This window comes from Mustela lutreola, chromosome 1, assembly GCF_030435805.1.
Source record: "Mustela lutreola isolate mMusLut2 chromosome 1, mMusLut2.pri, whole genome shotgun sequence".
Taxonomy (NCBI): Eukaryota; Metazoa; Chordata; class Mammalia; order Carnivora; family Mustelidae; genus Mustela; species Mustela lutreola.
Window position 1 is genome coordinate 280,693,998 of NC_081290.1, and position 20,675 is coordinate 280,714,672.

Below are 20,675 nucleotides of genomic sequence, written 5' to 3' on the forward strand. Positions count from 1 at the left end.
AGAAAAATATTTTTAATTTACACTGGCAATAAAAGCTTCAAATACCTAAGAATGAAGTGATCAAGAAATAGATGAATATAAGAACTATAAATGTTTGCTGCTGGACAGAAAAGACTTGCATAAAGGAAGAAATGCCAGGTTTCTAGATAGCCAACCTCAGTTTTGTAAAGATGTCAAAGAAACTCATACATTCAATGAGATTTCTGTAAAACCTCATGGTGTTTTTTGGAACTTGACAAAATGATCCTTAATTTTTTTTTTGGAAGAGTGCGTGTGTGGAATAGCTGACAAGCATCTGGGGGTTGGGGGGGAGAAAAGGTTATGAGGGTAGATCTACCTTCCCTGAGATTAAAAAAAAAAGTAGCATAAAGTACTCTAGGCAGTTGGTACCAGCATGGGAAGTGTTAACAATCCTACCCACAAACTTTCAGGAACTTGGTGGATGCTAAAGTGACATTTTGAATTTGGGGAGAAAAAGTGGATTCAACACGATGTTGAAACAATTGATAGTCATGTGGGCAAAAAATGACTCACTGAATTTCAAAACATATTCCAGACAGTTTAAAAATTCAAGCCTTAAAAAAACAAAGCAAAACACCTATGAATTTACTAGAAGAATGTGTAGAAGATTATCCTTTAGAATTCTGGGGTAGGGAGTGTTCTTTTGAGGTTGTCAAAAGGCATAATTGGGCGGTTGGCAGATTTGACTACCTATAAAAAATGAAAAGTTGGATGACCAGGAGGTTCAGCGACACAGAAGATGGGAAAGAGACTGTGGGCCACACAGGAGCCTGAGTGGTACCTGGCCACCCTGGGATGATGGCAGAGGACGACCAACTGTAGGATTGTGCCAAAGAAAAAAGCCAGAGTCTTCGAAGAGAGAGAATCTGCCAAATAAGAGAAAATCAATGACACTACAATTTCTGAAAGAGTTCCAAATCGTAACAAGTTTGCAGAACTGAATTACCAGATCACCTTGGTGACTGGCTGTACTTGATTACCGGAAGGAGGTTAATTTAGAACAGAATCGGGCTGTTGGCAAGAGGAAAATAAAGAATCCAGAATTTCTGGTATTGAAGATAGAACTGTTTGTCTTTTTCAACTGGTAAAAAATAAAATTGAATAATACTTTGAGTAACAAAGGCTTATTATCGTGAATCCTCAAGACAATGACCAAATGAAGGATATGGCTGTCACACAGTTTGTGAAAATGAATTAAATTATTCCTAGTAAGTCCTTTCAGTTGGACAAAGCGCTTAGACAAAAGAACAGGGGGTATGGTTCTACAAAAACTTGATAAGCCCAAGATACATGTCGTTAAATCTTTGAGGGAAGCATACCTAGAAGAAAAATTGTAAGTATAACTATAGGAATATGGAGCAGACTTGAATGAAGTAGGTAAAAAGCCAAAAAAATTGTTTTCTTTGCAAAAATGCATGATTTTTTCAAAATGAATTACAACAAAATGCACAGAATCTTAGATGAGTTTTGACCCTTGAGTACAGCTGAAATAAGATACAGAACATTTCCATTATCCTAGAAAGTTCTTTGGTATCCCTTTTTAGGAGATTTCCCCTGTACCCTCACCCAAGACCACCACTCTTCTTTTTCGCTATTGATTAACTTTGCGTGTTCTAGAATTTCATATAAATGGAATCCTACAACAACAAGCTATAGGACAAAGATACCATAAAGCAAGTTAAAATACAGATGATAAACAGACTTGGTATTTGTGGCTCCGTAAGTAGCGAAGATGCGTAACTACGCCAGATAATATTTATTTCTATGGGTAATTATATTTTCTATACACACAGGTCAGTCTTTGATTGTCCTTCCTGCTACCAGATACCATAAGCTCCCGGAGGGCAGGCGTGTTTCCATGTTCATCATCTTGTACTTTCTGCATTTTTCAAGACGCTTGTTACTGGGGCTCTGTATTCACTGCGTCAACAGATGGCTTCAGGATTGAATGTAAAGAATGGATTACAGTCAGGCCACAGGCTGGGTACCTGTTGGGAGGCAGCAGCCTTGGTTCTCCACAGAAGAGACAGCACAGACAGGATGCAGTGGCAGATGGGCTAACATGAAGCATGGAAGTGAGGGGTGAGAGGTGGGCGAGAGAGCCCCCCGAGTTTCTGGCCTGGGAACTGGATAGCTGCTGCCATTCACTGAGAAATGCAGGACAAAATGCAGGTTGGGGTGAAGGTGAGCTTGCTTTTGCACCAGATATGCTGAGTTTCAGAGCCTCCAGAATATCCAGGTGGACAGATCCTGCAGGGAGTTGGACCCATCCGAAGGTGGTCAGTTGCCAAAAGTCGGTTTCATGAATCAGTATTGGCTCCGTGCTTGGATAGAACATACACAGTGGCAGTGACCCTCAAGGCAACACTGAGGGACAGCTCTGGCTGTAGTTGGCCATTGGAGGAGGCTGACTGGGGAGAATGAAAGAGAAATCTTGTGCTGGGATATGTGTGTGTCTGTGTGTGTGTGTGTATCTGTTTGCTTGGACCATTCCCCACTTTCTGGGACCCCTGGGTGTTAGAACTGCCATTTCCAAGCTTCTAGATTCTTCCAAAGCTGTGACCTGCTCTTTGGACCTTTGCTGACCAGTAATTGGCCTCCTTCCTCTCTAGCCCCAAGCTCCTCGTGACTTCGAGGAGGCGGGGAGTTTGGCTGGCCTCCGGGGAAAGCCACCTCCTGGGGCTGGGAGCAGTGCCACGGGAGGGACGGCAGGCCAGAGAAAAGCCAGGCTAGGTGGTTTTTTTTGTTTGTTTTTTGGGGTTTCCCCACCCTTTTTTTTTTTCTTTCTGGAGGACACTGGCTCTTAGAGCTGAAGGGGGAAGAGGCGGGGTGGGGGGGGGAGGCTGTGGTAGGCAGCCACCATGACTCAGCAGTCTTCTGAGGGGGAGGGTTTTGAGCTTAGACTCCAAAAGTGCTTTGTCATCAAGGGGCAGGAAAGACTGCAAGTCTTGGAGGGCTGTGGTTCCCTGTGAAGGGCGAGTGGGCCAGCACCCCCATTTCCTAATGTGGTGGCTGCCTAGGTTAGACTGAGAACAAGGGGGTCCGGATCACCCATCCCATTTTTGCTGGAAGGGGGTGAGTGATTATCACTTCTCCTACCTGTTTCTTCCTCAGTGTCTTCCCGCCTCACGGTGAGGTCTCTCCCTCCCAGGGACTGTTACCCCAAGGTTACAATGTAGGATTGCACAGCTGGAAAATTATAGACACTTGCAACACTAAGGCTTGGAAATGAGTTTCCACGTCACTATGTTTTACAAATAAAGAGGTGAGAGAACTGTAGAAGGCCAGGCTGGCCCAAGGCCATCGTCACGGGCAGAGACGCAGGCTGAAATGTTGAACAAGGCGCCAGCTGGAATACAGCATGGTTGTTAGAAACAACGACAAAGTTGTTGCTAGAACGAGGATGTCAAATGATGTTATGTGAAAAAGCAGAGCTTGAAATAAGTTCGTGCAAAGCTGAAGACAGTGAAGACACAGTCCAGGGCTAGAAACATCTAAGGTCTGGGAGAGGCTGCGTTGATGTTTTAACTGAACAGCTCGTGTTCTAAGTGTCTGGGATTCGCCCTGAGGTTTGGGAACGTGAAGCGTGCAAGAAGTTAGAGTTCAGAAAATTCTAAACTGGAAAAAATGACCCTGAAACAGATTCAGGTCCATATTTGGATGATACAGCCGTGATTCAGAGAACCTGTCCTTAAGCCACTTTTTGAAAACATAGGAGGCAATGTAGACTCAAAGGTAGGGACTCGGGAAACCCCCTTCCCAGGAGATTAAGGTCGGGAAACCCCCTTCCCAGGAGATTAAGGTCAAGAGCCATGATCCTGGATATTGAGGATGATTGACAGCGGAAAGCCCCCATGCTTAAGGCAACACAGGCTCTCCCGTTTCTGTGGGAGTTCTGGCTGGGAGAGCCCAACACGCTACTCCTCTCATCCCTCGGGCCTGGCTGTTGTTTGCTTGTCTGCTTTCCCAACGGACTTTGAGCTCTGTGTTGCACTGTGTCCCCAGACCCCAGTACAGCCCAGGGGCCCTTCCAGTTCTAGCAGCTTGCGGCCCTGGAGCTTTCTTCTGGAATCATCATGCCCAGCAGACAGCTGGCCTCTGTCTTTGGACTAGAGGCCCTTGGAGGTCAAGGATCTGGCCTTCAATGATGTCTTTCCACACGATTCCCTGGGTATCTGCCCCCAAACTAGGCACTTTGGAGAGGTCACCTGGCCTTTCTGAAATTTACTGCCTATATTTATCGACAGTATTTGGAGCCAGCCGTCCTGCATACCACCCTGACTGTCCCTCCCCTCCCTTGGGATCCCCTTATCACCACAACTCATGTTGCACCCCATGACCTGGTACCCAGCTGCATGGGTGCCCCTGTTACCCAATCCCGGTCCAGCCATGCATACCCCCGTCAAGCCAGGAGAGGCCGTGCTGAGCAGAGGTAGGAGGGAGCAGCACCAGCAGCCTCAGAAAGAGGCACAGAGAAGGGGGAGGCCCTTGCTTTGGTAGGAGCCAAGCAGCCTCGTGGAAGTGGACATTTGCGCTGGCCTTGGCATTGGCCTTGGCCTTTCATGGTGTCCACATTTTGCTGACCCCTGGAGGAGGCTGTCTTGCAGTGACCGTTGAGGAGTTGAGGCCTCAGTCTTTCCTGCCTGGGGCTCCATATTTCCTGCCTGAGATCCCACCTGTAGCCTCGCTCTATCTCTTATCTGCTCTTCCCAGCTTTATGAAAGGGAAGCCCCTTTATGCAGGGAAGCGCCTCTCGCCTCCCCTTATCTCTCCAAGGGCTCTCTACTGCCCTAGGGATAAAAGTGTGACCCTTTCATCTAAAACTAATACAACAACTATACTTCAATTAAAAAAAAGAAAGAAACGGGAGACTCTGCTGTGTGGCTCCCACTGGCTCTCCCACTGCCTGACACTGTCCTTCTCTGGGAATCCTCTCCAGTTTTTCCCCATGGCCCCATGGCAGTGCCCTCACACCTGGAGCGCTTGGCATTTCTGCCTGAAAAACAATCCAGTGTCCAGAAGCCAGCTCACATTCGCTCTAAGAGTCTTCCCTCACTCTTAGTGCTTCCCTTGCTCTATAGTGCTCCCCATGGGCCTGAAGACTTCTGCCCCTGCCTTGTGCCCTCCTGCGGCTGAACGTTCCCCCAGGACCATGCTGCACCGCAGCGACCCGCTCTCTCCCTGCCTCTCGCACCTGAGGGGAGCCCCTGCCCTGTTTCTCCTGGTGATGTTTCTCCCTTGCCCACCTCGGTACTTGGCAAAGCGCCAGGCTCACAGAACCCCCCGGAGCACTGGCTGCTGGAGGTCACAAGAGGCCCAGGTAGACAGGTGGAAGGATCGGTTCTCTCCCCTAGAAAATGTGCTTGTGCTTCCTGGAAATGGGTCTAGAGCATTCTTGGCATTGTCATCCTGTGACCAGAACATGCCAGAGAGCTTACAGAGACTAAGTGGACACCTTATTGTGGCTGAAACGGCAACACCTCAGAGGAGGAGGAAGGGGAGGCGGCCTGGCTAGAAGCAGAGACACAGAGGGCAGGGCAGGGATGGTCAGGGCTGCTCGCCAAGGGTAGCACCGCTGGTCAGAGACAGGGCTGGGGCTGGAACCCGGAGTCTGACTGTGGGATGGTTTTCCCAATCTGGGGCCCTGATGCATCCCTTGAAATTCTGAACATCAGTCCGTGACCCTTAGTCCCAGGGCGTGGAGGAAGAAGATCCATGAAATTGCAGTGGTCTGGGGCCCGAGATACCCCTGGAGGGGGAGAACAGCTCCCGCAGCCCCAGATCCCAGGCAAAGGCAAGGCAGCCCCCGCCTGTGACCAGCTTCAGCGCTTCCACATGGACAGTTGGCACTTTCAAGGGAGTTCCCATGATTTCACCAGCAGCAAACTGGTGATTTTCAAAATCAATAGTTTGTTTAATACCTGGAGTCTGTTTGCTTGGTGGGAGTTTGTGGTTGTTTTTTTTAAGTAGGCCACACCCCTAGCATGGTGTCCAACACATGCTCTGAACTCACAACCCTGAGATCAAGACCTGAGCCGAGATCAAGATCAACCCACTGAGCCACCCTGGTGCCATGGGTGTTTGTGATTCCTTAGAAGACACAAGTGGGGATCCTGTCGCAGGGGTCAGGCCGTGGACTTGGTCTTGAGTTCTCTCCTGAGCTTGGCGATAGTGGCTTCCAGGCATAGGAGACGGGAAGCCTGGAGACCCTTGGCTATTCAGCAGAATCCCTGAGCAGGGCAGCTGGGTCCAGCCCTACTCCTGAGACCTGAGGGTACTTCTAGAGCGTACTATTAATAGGGACCAAGGCTGGGTCCTCAGACCTATAATGCTCCCCATGGGCCTGAAGACCTGTGCTTAGCACTGGTGGACACACCGGGATTGGAATTTGTGGGTAATGTCTCCTTCAAAGGCTCATCACTCCTTATTCCAATGTATGATGTGAGCATCAGGCTAACTTTCCTAAAAGAGCCTCTGGGTGCCTGGAGCTAAAGCTGACCACTCATTAGGGCACATAAAATGCCCCCCTTCCCAATCTGGGCAATCCTCCAACCTCACCAGATCCCTGAGCCCACCCTTAGCTTTCTCAGTTGAGGACTTGCCTACCTTTCTAACAGAGCTTGTGAGCTCTGGGCCAGCTGCTTAGAAGTCAGACCCAGGAAAGCCCCCCCAGAGGAAGGCAGCTCACCTGCCCTTTTTCCTTCCCTATGTCTTTGGTTCTAACTGCATATCTGATATTTCAATGCCCTGTCAAACATCCCTGCCTTTTATAGTTCTCTGGAATAATTGGTTGGAATTAAGTATCTAATTTGCTTCCTACCTGTCTACCGGTCTAGCTGTTCTTTCCATCCTGTGGGTATCTATGTGGTACCAGTGGCAGGAATCCAGATTCTCTGCTTTTCTCTGGAATTGGTGATTCTTCCAAGATTTACACCTACTTCCTGACATTCACCACCTCCCCTTCTGGATAGACTACATCCAGATTCTCCTCTGGGGAGCCATTTCTTCCTTTCCTGCCCCAACTTCTGTGCCATGATTAGAAAGGCCTTTAGCCCCAGATTCAGAAATAGACCTGTTTTCTGGAAATTGCAATACATTTTCCAATCAGTTTGCCTTTACCATCTTCTCAATGGGAACAGATTCCTTCATGGGTTGCAGAGTTTTCACGCCCGCCATGTGTCCCCTTGAGATGGTCTCATCTAATACTTTCATTCAGTCACTCAGCTAACAAAGCTTCGTTCGTAACTGGTCAGGACACATTCCAAGCGCCTTACGTTTCTAACGAGGAGTCAGACAGAAGGAAGCAAGAGTTGGAATCAAAGGAATGAGGAAACCTGTTGAGGGGCCATCCAGGATCCTTACCCTTCTCCCGGCTCCCCCTTGTCTTTCTGAGTGACATCCACCTTTGAGGGCCAGTGCCACCAGCAGCCGCTCCTGTGTGCCGGGCACAGTGGCCTGACAGGTGGTGGAGCGGGCTGGGGCTGCGTGAGGTCTCACTCCCTCCTGTTGTCGCTCCTGCGGGTCCATTTAGCTCTGTGTCATGTGAGGGTCCCAGCCCCGTCCCCTTGCATAAGTCTTTCATTCCCAGAGCTGTCCCCTGCCACATAGCAAAGACCTACGCTTCATGCAAACTCCAGTCCAAATTCTGCCTGTGCCAGGAGTCTTCCAGGATTGGAACTAATCTCTTTCCTCCTCTCAGAGTGGTCCCTTCAGCCTTTACTGAGAGATGGTGGGCACTCCTGTGTCATCATTCCTCCACTGCCACGGGGAGACTGACGGCTCAGAGGACATTTGAACCTGATTGTCATCTCTGCTCCCAGTACGCAGGCCCAGGTCCTGGCCTGTGATAGGGCCACCAAGCAAACTCTGGGTGGCTGAACTGAGTTGTGGAGAGGAGGACTCCTTGCCCCCAAAGGGTCTTCCTTACACTTAACTAGGGGTAGGGAAGGGCCCCTCCTCCAGCTTCTTCCTAGGACCCCTGAATGGGAGCCTCAGGAGTCAGACTTGGTCTCTGGAGGGGAACCTGGGTGGTTCAGAGAGTTAAGTGTCTGCCTTCAGCTCAGGTCATGATCCTGGGGTCCTGGACTGAGTCCCACATTGAGCTCCCTGCTCAGTGGGGAGTCTCCTTCTTCCTCTGCCCTTCCCTGTGCTTGTGCTCTCTCTCTCTCTTGCTTGCACTGTCTCTCAAATAAGTAAAATTAAAAAAAAAAAATTTAAAGGGGTGCCTTGGTGGCTCAGTGGGTAAAGCCTCTGCCTACAACTCAGGTCTTGATCTCAGGGTCCTGGGATCGAGCCCCACATGGGGCTCTCTGCTCAGCAGGGAGCCTGCTTCCCTCTCTCCCTCTGCCTGCCTCTCTGCCTACTTGCGATTTCTCTGTCGACTAAATAAAATCTTTTAAAAATTTTTTAAAAAAGAAAAGAATTGGAAAAAAGAAAAAAAGAAAAGAATCTGCCTTATGCCCAGTCAGCCTAGTCACCCCTTCAGCCCTGAACTTCTGCATCCCAAGGGAAGGGGTCCCCAGGCCCAACCTCCATTCAGCTGAGTGGGTTATATTAGTCCTTTCCTTAAAAAAAGAACCCAATAGTAATAGAAATGAATGCTTAATAATAAAAGCTAATGCTTTTTTGAGCCTTTACTAAATATATGCCCAACATGCCACTTGACAGATGAGGAAACTGAGGCACGGGATCACATAATAACCTGCCAAGGACGCCCATGGTTTGAATTCAGAGCCCAGAGTCCTAACCATTCCTTGGCCCCTGCCCGGCTCCAGCTCGCGCTCGGCTCCTCACCCCACTTTGTTCACCCAGATTCCCCTCATGAGGCAGCCCACACAGAGGCAGGAAATGCTTATGCAACAGATGAGTGGAATCTGGGAATTCTGCTTACCAGGTTATCCCTAGGAGGGCATGGAAGGCATGAGAGGAGCAGCAAAAATGCTGAAAGCCCAGCTTCCAGGACATTCTGTCACTGTCTACCACATCTAGGGGAGGGATGTTTCTGGAAAGGCCCCAGATTTCTGACTGACTCTCTTGGTTGTCCATGTAAGATCGGAGGGCAGGCGTGTGGTTGCCTCTGGACCAGACCCTGCGAGAGGGAGTGCACCCCAGGGAAAACTACGGGGGAGGGCAATGTTCTGAGTTTGTGCTCCAAGTAGCAGGATGACAGAGCCGGGAGGTCTGCATCCATCAGGATGACTTTGATTTCAAGCAACCAATCCCCACCCACACTAGCTTAGCAACGAAGGAGATTTATTGGCTCATGTAGCTGAGACATCCGGAAGTGAACTTCAGGCATGGTTTCATTAGGGCTCTGGCCCCATTTCTCTGCAATTGCCTTGCTGATCCGGTCCCATGCCCTGTGGATCCTCATCCTCAGGCTCTCTTCCAGCAGCATGGAGGGCTGCAGGCCTCCTTCTTCCGGGGAATGGGGGGGAGGGGAAGGAATGAGAGACACCGCCCCACCCCCACTCACAAGCATTATCTGAAGGAGTCTCGCTTGACCCAGAACTGCCTCTCTGAGGGTCTGATTCTGCACGGCTGCTTAAGCAAACCAAAAGGATGGAGTCAAAGGGTGTTTCTAAGCGGCATTGGGGCCCCAGGGCTCCTTGGAGACAGGAGGAATTTCTGCGGAGCACCCTCTGGTCTGACTTGCTGGTGTCTGATTTGACCAAATACTACCATTATCTCGGCGGCAGGACAGTGGAACTGGGGCACCCGGCCCGTGCCCTTCAGCACTCCATGCTGTATGTGGGTCTGCTGAAGACCCACGAGGGGCCCAGCGCTCGCATCCGGGAGGCTCCCTGGTACATCGTGGCAAACATGGAAGCACGCTTACATCCCATAGTCAACAACATCGAAAGATGATCTCCAAAGAGTTGAGTTCCATTGCGGCTGAGTAGGCGACAGTGCTAGAACTTGTAAACATTCACTTTTATTGATTTCGCTGTTAAGTTTTTTTACATTTAGGAGCAAGCATGTTTTCTTGGGCCTTTGCAAAGCTCGTGGGTCAGAGGCCGAGGCCAGTTGTGCATAATAATAAAGGATAATAATAAAGGATCGGGCTGGTTAAGGATTTGTACGCGAGTGACCTTGGGCAAGCTGCCAACCTCTCTTGGCCTCTGTGCGGTCAATTGTCCATTTGTTGAGAATAATCGTCTGTTGACATTTCTTCCCTGGGTAGTGCCCCAAGAACGGCTCTTCCAGCTGGAGGAGCAGAGGGGGTAAGCGGAGTGTTGCTGTAGAGCCAAGTAAACCCGGTTCCTTTGGGGTCTGCTCAACACTTACCAAACTATAGAGTAGTCTAGTGAAGTTCCATATACCCGTTGCTCGGTTCCAACAATTAGCCCATAGCCCATGACTACTCCTTGTTCTGTCTCTATGTCCACCTCCTCCCCTCCTTTTGACCTAGACATGATATGATTTCATTTCTTAATATTCCAGAATGTGTCTCTAAGAGGAAATGGTTGCCCTTGTGAAACACAACCCCAGACTACTGTCATTCCTTAATATCATCAACTCTCCAGCCTTTCTTCATGTTTCCCTACGGTCCTACAAACGCCCTTAAAAACAAAACAAAACAAAACAACTAACTTGTGGGGCACCTGGGGGGCTCAGTCCGTTAAGCATCTGACTCTTGATCTCAGCTCAGGTCTTGATCTCAGGGTTGTGAGTTCAAGCCCTACATTGGGCCCCACACTGGGATCCATGCTGGGCGTGGACCCTATTAAAAAAAAAAAAAAAAAGCAAAAACCCCTGATTTGTTTATTTAACTCAGAACCCAAACAAGAAATGTGACTGGCTGGTATGTCTCTTCAGACTCGTTTCATTGCTTTTCCCTCCATTTCCTTCCCCCAACTCCAACGCCGCCACAGGCTGGGTCTCACTGACAGTATCTTTGTGGGGTTATTTAACATGTTCCCTTGTCCCCTAAATTTCCTGTGAACTGAAAGTTAAATCCAGAGGCTTAATCAGATTTTTGGGGACATATCTTCTGGCAAAACTGCTTTACGGGTGGTATTTTGTTCTTCCATCAGCAGGCACATAAGAGCTGTTTTCCTGGTTGTTACGAGCTGTTGATTTATTCATTTATTAGGATTTGCAAAATGGTGATATTGAAATTTATCACTCTTTCTTTGGACTTATGTGGACTGTTTCTATAGAGAGCAACTTCCCCTTATCAACTATTTGGCTACCCTGAGGTATAGTACTTAAAGAGAAGATAGAATAAATGCTTGGTTCTCTTCCCCACACCCCCTTTTTTTTAAGATTTAAAAAAAATATTTATTTATTAGACAGACAGAGATCACAAGTAGGCAGAGAGGCGGGGGGGCGGGGGGAGGGGGCTCCCCACTGAGCAGAGAGCCCGATGCGGGGCTCGATCCCAGGACCCTGAGATCATGACCTGAGCTGAAGGCAGAGGCTTTAACCCACTGAGCCACCCAGGGGCCCCTCTCTCCCTCCTTTATATGCTAGTTTTGCAAATCACAAGTGAACTCTTTAGTGTCCACCAAAAGTGATCAAAGAGGTTTTTTTTGAAGGTATTTATTTATTTATATTTATAATATCTATTTATTTATTTATTATGATTTATTTTGTTAACTATTGGTAGGCTCCACACCCAGCATGGAGCCCAATGTGGGGCTCGAATTCAGGACCCCAAGATCAAGAGTTGCCCGCTCCATCTGTTAAGCCAGCCGGGTGCCCCTCAATGAGTCTTTTTATTTTTATTTTTATTTTTTAAAAAGTTTTTATTTATTTATTTGACAGAGATCGCAGATAGGCAGAGAGGCAGTTAGAGAGAGAGGAGGAAGCAGGCTCCCTGCTGAGCAGAGAGCCCAGATGTGGGGCTCGATCCCAGGACCCCAGGATCATGACCTGAGCCAAAGGCAGAGGCTTTAACCAACTGAGCCACCCGGGCACCCCTCAATGAGTCTTTTTTAAAAAATCATTATGATCTCGTGGATTTAAATGTGTTTGACATATTTCAATGAACTGCAATTCTTATGCTTATAGACTTTCAAATGGGCTCTTTGGGCGCAGGGACAGCCCGTCTCTCTCACCCTCAAACCCCATGGACAGCTTCTGTTTCAGAGGTCTTGGATACATTTACTGTTTTCTGGTGTAATGAGCTGTTCCAAGTTCAAGCGCACACTGTACTTTCGTTCACCCAGTTCCCAGTTTTGCAATCTGCCATGTCCCCATGGCTCCTTGGTTCCTCTCATTTGAACATTGTATTAGGGGCCACCACCTGGGTACTGGATGTGCTTGCATTTTCTAATAACGCTAGGTCTTTTCAGAGATCAGACACAGGGTTTTTTTTTTTTTTTTTTTTTTTTTTTTTTTTTTAAGAAAAGCTATGAGTTTGGGGTGCCAGGTGGCTCAGTTGGTTGGGCATCTGGCTCTTGAGTTCCGTTCAGGTCATGATCTCAGGGTCATGAGATCCAGCTCTGTGGCAGGCTCTGTACTCAGCATGGAGCCTGCTTAAAGTTCTCTCCCTCCCTCTCCCTCTGGCAACCCCCCCAACCCGCTTGTATGCGTTCTCTCTAAAAAAAAAAAAAGATATGAGTTCATACTGATACTTTCCATTCAAATTCAGAATTCCAAGGTTTTTGCTTCATCTGATAGTTTTTATATCTGAATTGCCTTTCTCCGCACTTCAAATCTCAGACCTCAAGGACGCTGACATAAATTTAGTTACATTTTCCCACCACATACACAATAGTCTTAAAGATCTCAACACTACCACCAAACAATCATTATTGAAAATAGCTCAGTATTTTGTCTTGTTTTTTTCAGTTTTCTTCTTAGAGTAAACCCCACTAGGACTATATAGTCACATTAATGCATTTTAGTTTTTAAATTTTTTATTTTATTTTGTTTTTTTAAAGATTTATTTGTGAGAGAGAGAGAGAGAGAGCAGGGCAGGAGCTGAGGGAGAGGGAAAGAGAGAGAGAGAGAGCTCCTAAGAAGACTCCCCTCTGAGCAAGGAGCGAGACATGGGGCTCAATCCCAGGACCCTGAGATCATGACCTGAGCTGAAATCAGGAATCAGACATCCAATTGACTGAGCCATCAGGGTACCCAATATCTCTCTTTCTGTGCCTGGCTTACTTCACTTAGTGTAATGTTTTGCGATTCATTCCTATTGTAGCAAATTGTAGATTTTCCTTCCTTTTTAAAGCTGAATAATGTTGATCTTGTGTATAGACCACATTTGGTGCATCCGTTCAACCACCGGCAAATGGCACAGATTGCTCCGTGTTTAAACTACAATGAATAACGTTGCTATAAACATGGGCGTACATATATCTTTTGAGAACTTGCTTCTGATTCTTTTTAGTAAATACTCAGAAGGGGAATTGCTGGGTCAAATGACAATTCTGTTGTTAATCTTTTGAAGAAACTTCCTCATTCTTTTTATGGCTACAAAGTACTCCTTGTGGGGACGTATTATTGTTTGTTCTGCCAGGTCTTATTTATGGACATTTGTTGTTTTCCAGGTGATGGTTTTTTAAAAAAACAGAGCTGCAATGAATAGCCTTATCCCTCCATCTTTTTGTATCATATGCCAGGTATCTTTAGGTAGATTCTTAGAGCAGGATGGCAGGATCAAACGGCACACTCCCTTCCAGGCGGACTGCCCCATTTTGCATTCCCAACCGTGAAGTGTGAGAATGTTTGTTTTCTCACAGCCTGGACAAGAGAGTATTTTGTTAAATTTTGGATTTTGGCCATTCTGATCAGCAAGAAATAGCTCCCCGGGGCAATTTGCCTTTCTATAACTGTGAGATTGAGCATCTTTTCGTATATTTTGGAAACATTAGCCTTGCTTTTTCTGTAAACTGTTCCTATTTTTGGTGCATTTTTCTCACTGGGTGTTGGTCTTTTAATTTACATCAGCAGATTTTTTATACTCAGAATACTAGCACTTTGTCTGTGATGTAAGTTGTAAATCTTTTTTTTAAGGTTTTAACCTTATATCGCTTGTCTTTTTAATTTTACTTATTTAAAATTTCTTGGGGGTACCTGGGTGGCTCAGTTGGTTAAACATCTGCCTTTGGCTCAGTTCACAGTCGCCGAGTCCTGTGATCAAGTCCCACATCTGGCTCCCTGCTTGTCGGGAAGTCTGTTTCTCCCTCTCCCTCTGCCTGCTGGTCTGCCTACTTGTGCACTCTAATCTGTCTGTCAAATAAATAAATAAAATCTTTTAAAAATTTTCTTTTTACTTATTTAAAAGTAATTTAACTTTTTTTTTTTTTCCTTACAAAACTTCAATCTCTTGAAACTTATGCTAATCTTTCCTCTTACTGTCTTTGGGTGTAGGGTCAGAGTTGAGAAAGCTTTCCCCACTCCCAAATTATAGAACTCCCCAGCTGCCCCCTTTCCCTATAGTACTTGCACGGTTTCATGTTTGCCCTTAAATAGCCAGTGCCTTTGGCATGTACCTTGCTATAGGAGAGGAATGAAAGGAACACGAGATGAGCGCCTCCAGTTGTTCCTGATTGCACAGGGCTCTCTGGTTACTGGAACACGGACTGTGGAATCAGATCCATTCTTCCGCCACGACCTATGAGGCTGCCTTTATCAAACACAAGCTCTCCGTAGGCAATGGTGGGGGGGCAGGTCTGTTTCCGGATTGCGTGTTCTGTTCTCCAGAGAAATCACTTCATCTCACTCACCACAGCTCAGGAACCCCTCTACTGAGGCAATGGCTGGGGAAGGCGGAAAGCTCGTAAAAAAAACCCCAACACATCTGCTTCGGGGAATCAGGTCTCTTGTCGGAGCTCTACTGGTGAGAGTTACACACTCTGGGAGGAGGAGCAGGTTGGGGAGCGGAATGGTGGGGACAAACCTTTAATGACAGGGGAAGCTATCACTCTTTAAAGTATCCAAATGGAGGGGCCCCTGGGTGGCTCAGTTGCTTAAGTGCCTGCCTTCAGCTCCTGTCGTATCTCAGGTGCTGGGATGGAGCCGCCTGAGCCCCGCTCAGCGGGGAGTCTGCTGCTCCCTCTGACCCTCCCCCCTGCTTGTGATCTCTCTCATGCTGTCTCTCTCTCAAACGAGTAAAATTAAAAAAAAAAAATCCAAGTGAAGCAACAACAACAACAAAATGCTTCTTAAAAGACAGGCTTGACGTTTCGAGGGGAGAGATCATCTCTAGAGTCGGGGGGGCGTCTCGGGGCAATGTGTTGAATTGATTTTTCTATGAAGCAAAAGTAAATATTTTTTTAAAAGATTTTATTTATTTGACAGAGAGGGATCACAAGCAGGCAGAGAGTCAGGCAGAGAGAGGGGGGATGCAGGCTCCCTGCTGAGCAGAGACCCCGATTCGGGGCTCGATCCCAGGACCCTGAGATCATGACCCGAGCCGAAGGCAGAGGCTCAACCCATTAAGCCACCCAGATACCCTCAGCAGAAGTAAATATTGATGGGGGGGTGACAAATCAATTCAATTTGCCAATCCGTCTGCAAGTTGATTTTTGGTGGGTTGGTTTTCAAGGACTTGGTGGGCCTCCACCATGTGCTGTGAGAATGGGAGGGTCCTTTGGGAGGGTGGGTGCTCTCACTTCCCTCCAGCACCTGGGAGGCAGACCCTGAAGGTCCAGAGCCAGGTGGGGCCACCGGAAGTGGAGAGCCCCTCTCACTCGTCTTTCCGGAGGGATACCTGTGTGATGTCAGACCTGCTCTACTCACCTCATGGTGTCACTATGGCGACCGACACTGTAGAAATTGACTTAGAGTCAAGGACCCCACGATATTTTTGTTCATATAGCCTGGATTTCGTACCCATTCCCTACCCCCCAATAGCCATTCACAGCTTAGCAACCCTGCCCCAGTCTCCTAGAATCGGACATTGTTTGAGTTAAAGGGGCCCTAGAAGCCGTGGTGTCCCTCTTGGTGTTGGCACTCTTGGTTTAGGTAAAGAACAGTGGCGGGTGTGTGGACCCCCAGCACCATGAAGACTTCCTTTCCCGGAAAGCCTGGGATCCTAAGGGAGCCGTCTTGCCCCCAGCTACGTGCAGAGGGAGGAGGCACCCAGCTTGTCTGGTTCTCATAGAGCCTGCCCGCAGCACAGGCCTCTTCCAGATCCAGGATCGGCTCTTCTGGACTGAGCTCAGCGTGGCTGGGGTCGGCTGCTCACCACCTTAGCCCCTTTCTCTGCCAGGCTGCAGGGGAATTAAGCTGTTCTTAGAACAAAGTGACCTCTGCCCATTCCTCAAACCCGGGGGAGTCACACCCAAGTCCTCTGAGAGGGAGACACTATCAAGAACCTCCCTGAAATGATAAAGCCGAGTAGACACCACCCTGTGTCTTGGGAGGGGGCTAAAGGCTTCTCCCCCCTGTCCCCCTTGTAAGCACGATGATTATTTTCATAGAGAAAACCAAGTCTGTGGGATCGGATCTCACAGTCTCGGTGTCTGGAGTTAACTGGGTGTGTCAGCTGGAGGAATGGTAGGGTGACACTGGGGCTCAGTGTTCCTAAACGCGTCTGACCTACCCCTGAGGCCCTCGGGCATCTTGTTGCCCGAGTAAGTGAAATAGACCGTTGCGAACCATACCAGCGTCCTGGCAGCTCAGAGGTGGGAGGAAGGAGGCCAGCGTTGGGGCTGAGCCTTGGCAGGGAGCCTACTGGAAGGTTAACCCTCACCTTGCCGGGCTCTACGGCTCCTGGGAGAAGAGATCGAGGCCTCCCTGGGGGCCTACCTTGCCAAACGGATTTTTTTGGTTTATAAGTTTCCGAGGCATTTGTGTCCAGAGAGCGGTAAGTGGAAGCGTGTGCACACGGACAGGAAGTTTGGTCAACCTTACCCCTGGCCTGTGGGAGTTGGCAGTCTGTACCAGTGCTCCATGAGGCCCTAACATAAGAACACAAGGCTGTCCTCTGTCCTTCTGAAAGCTTCAGGTGACTGTTGAAACAGCACGCTGTGTAGAGGAGAAGCTAGCCTAGTAGGAGCTCTGCCTTGTCAGGCTGGCCCTCAGTGTAAATGTGTATAAATCTCATGCAGTTATAGAAGATTTCTTGCTTCCATTGTGATCCCTGCGAGGAACCAGATGGAAGGAAAAATAACCCCAAGAGCCTCCCCCAAGATCTCCCTGGATCTCCCAGCCTGGGTATATTCCGTGCCCCCGAGCCCTCGCGCATATGCTGTGCCCTCCGCCTGCATGCTTTCGATCTCACTGGGCTGGCCTCTTGGTGCTGATCAAGACCAGCTCCTAGACGCCTTCCCTGACCCTTATCCAAAGTGGCCCAGCCGCCTAGGACTCCATCTCTCCCTATGCCACTACTGTTTCTTCTTTATAGTTGTTAGTATTATTTCTGTTTAATATGCTGACTCCCTTCTCCAGCGTCCACTCACAGGAACGTGAGAGCCAGCCTGCTCCATGGCCATCACTGCCATATCCCGGTGCCTGGAACAGCGCCTGGACCGGTGCCTGGAACAGCACCTGGCACCTGGCAGTGCTCACTCCGGAGCTGCAGAAGCAGTGGGTGGTACTTGGGTTGAGGGAGAAAGGAAATGCAGAGAGGTGATGCCTTTTGCTTTCCATCGGCTTTCTTCTTCGTGTGCCTCTTAAGGGGCTGATCATTTGAAGAAAGAGGCATCCCACGGGCACCTGTCCCTTTGAGTGCCCTCACCAATGGGGAGGCTGGGGACAGGCTGAGGGATTGTCCCCCGATAGTCTGGGGGAGCAGGATCCGTACCTGCTACTGCTTTCTGTCTAAACAAAAACACATGTAGCCCTGGGAGCAAAGCCACTGGAAATTTTTTCTCTGTGTGATGCTGGAACCGGGAGCCCCGTGCTGGAAGAAATGGAGTGTGCCCCCCTGACTTGCTGAACTTTAGAAGTAAAATGACGCAGATGGGAACGGGTGGAAAGAACCAGGTTTCCACAGGCTCCAAGCTCTTCCAGCAAGAGCGGGGTCCCCTTAAGGCTGCCTCATGCTGGCCCCACCTGCTGCTTGGGTTGAATTCCTTAGAGGCGGAATCCAGAATCCAGAATCCGAGCTGGAGGTTCTGTGTGAGGGGGAGCCCTCGGGATGACCGCTGGTGCGGGAGGGAAGCAGGATGGGGCAGGTGAAGAAACCAAGCAAGGCTTTTTTCAGCTCAGGTCTGACGGCCGCTTGATCCTCCTGAGTTGTGGGCTGGGAGCGGCGCTGCAGAGCTGACCCACCTTGACACAATGTGACAAGGGGACGGGCCCCCATAGTCCTGTGCCACACCGTCCTCGCCGCAGGTGGCCCCCAGCGGGGTATCATGACTCAGTGGCTCCTGTCCACCGTGGCAACTCTCTGGAGAGGCTACGGCTATGGGCCAGCAGCTGACAGCGTTCACGGCTGGGATTAGAACCCATGACACCCCTCGAACTCCCCCCTTGCCAAGTGCAGGCACAGGAGATGGTATGTATTTTCTAATGTGCTCGCCTGGAGTCTGTGTTTTTGTGTTTCTCCGGGTTGCTTAGCCTTGTTGCTCTCCGTGGTTGGAAAGCTCTCACTTTGTTGACCCGCTGCTCAGAAAACCCATGAACCGAAACTCCCTGGGGAAACACACAGACACCCATGGCAGCAGCCTCAGAGGTCAGGTGCGTGGGACTTCCCGAGGAAGTGAAAGCCAGCCACCCGCGCCCGCTGGCCAGAGCCCACCCCTGCCACTTGCTTTGCCCTGGGACCCAGAGCGAGCCTCTTTGCCCTGAGCCAGTGCTCACAAGCCCCACAGTGGAGGGCAAAGCTAAGCCCCTTATGAATGCCACTGCCACCATGTGTCCCCTCAGGGCCCAAGAAGTGTTGGAAAGACCCGGCCACAGACTTCGCACTTAAAAGCAAGGAGGGTCCGACTCTCTCCTTCTCTCCCTCCCTGTCTTTCTCTAATGGGCCGCTGCCTGAGGACCCAGCCCCAGGATACCCAGGAGTGGACAGAAGGACAGACAAAAGGGAAAAAAGACATTCCTAGGACAACTGGGAGGCCAGCATCGCTGCCGCCCTCTAACGATACCGAGAAAGGACGTGCCCGTAGATGCCAAGTCTGAACGTGAGCCAAGGCAGCAGCGGGGCCGTGCCTGCAAACCCATCTGGAGGAAGAAAATAGTACAAAAAAGATGTTATTCAGGCCGCAAACGGTCTGTCTCTCCTGCTCAATGTCTGCCTCGCCCTCTGAAATTTTTCTTCCTACTCACAGGCTCCAGCCTATTTTGTCCTGTGACTGGTACTTGCGGGGGAACAGGAGAACGGCGGGGGCCAAACTCTGCAGGCCAGATGGTGGACACCGCAGGTCCTGGAGTACACAGGGGTCCGGGCTCAGTGCCACGCCCCGGACACCAGCTGCCAGCCCCTTGGTGTCTTCTGTTTGCTGCCACCGAGGGGACCAAAGGAATCTTCTCTTCCTCAAACTCTACGGTTGGACTCAGAGCCTTTACGTCCAAGCGGGCTTATGGGAGGCCTGATGGGAAGGGCCGCTGATGCAGAGTATGGGGGCCACCAGCTTCCCCAGGGAGAGTGACTTCTAGGCCAACACCTTATAGTGTCCATTTGCATGTGCCTGGCGTGGACAGTTGGTTGGGGTGAAAAATAAGGACACAGTTTTGAGCACGTGTCTACTCCTGGGTGACAGAGGAAGGAGCTATTGGATAAATCACAGAGGCCTCACACTGAGTGAAAACAGCCCATCTCCAGAGCTTACAGACCGTCCGATTCCATTTCACTGACGCTGTGAATGGGTGGGGGAGGTGGGGGAGGGGCAGAGGGAGAGCAAGAATCTTAAGGCTCCGTGGCTAGCAAGGAGCCCGATGCAGGACTCGATCTCATGAGCCTGGGATCATGACCTGAGCTGAAATCAAGAGTCGGACACTTAACCGACTGAGCTGCCACACACCCTTATATGATATTCTTGAGAGGAAAGCCAGTGGTTGCCAGAGGTCATAAGTGGGGAAGGGAAAGGCCTGGCAGGAAGGAGTTTTGCGGGGGAGGCATGATGGAACTGTTGTGTAATCTGCTTTTGGGGACAGTTACATGAATCTGTCCATGTGCTCAAATTTAAACAGTACACCCAGAGAAAAAGTCCATTTTAAGGGGTGCCGGGGTGGCTCAGTCCGTTAAGCGTCTGCCTTCAGCTCAAGTCATGACCCCAGGGTCCTGGGATCGATTCCCCGCATCGGGCTTTCCTCTCAGTGGCGAGTCTGCTTCTCCCTCACCCTCTGCGATCTCTCTCACTTTCACTTTCTCAAATAAAGAAATAAAATCTTTTTTTTTTTAAAAGTCACTTTTCCTGCAGTAACATTTTTTCAAATTAGAAAAAGTTAACGGTGCTAATAATTCCTGACGTTGGGTTCCTACGGCCCCAGCTCTGAGCTGCGTGCGGTACCTCCCCTCTCTCGATTCCTCTCGAGGAGCCCATTTGGTGCTTAGGTGGCACAACTTGCTCGAGGTCGTGTAGTATGTGTGGCAGAGCAGAAACGTGAACCCATGTCCGTCTGACTCAAGAACATGAGCTCTAATTGATGTGCGAAACAAAGGCAGAAGAAACATATGTGGACCTACACTATTCAAACCTGGGTTGCTGAAGGATCAACTATTGTATATTATCTACATTTATATGTAATATAATGAATATGTAGATATGTATATGCTTGTGCCTGTGTATACATATTCATTATACCAA

General features: G+C 49.2%; 1 long non-coding RNA gene across 2 annotated transcripts; it reads left to right on the top strand.

Moving 5' to 3' along the window:
- Positions 1-14,668: 14,668 nt before the first annotated feature.
- Positions 14,669-20,260, top strand: LOC131813845 (uncharacterized). Of its 2 annotated transcripts, none has more exons than XR_009346998.1 (2): positions 14,669-14,815; positions 19,197-20,260. It is a non-coding gene; the product is annotated as an uncharacterized LOC131813845 (long non-coding RNA). The 2 variants fall into 2 exon arrangements; XR_009347001.1 differs by lacking the exon at positions 14,669-14,815 and adding an exon at positions 16,589-16,786.
- The last annotated feature ends 415 nt before the right edge of the window (positions 20,261-20,675 follow it).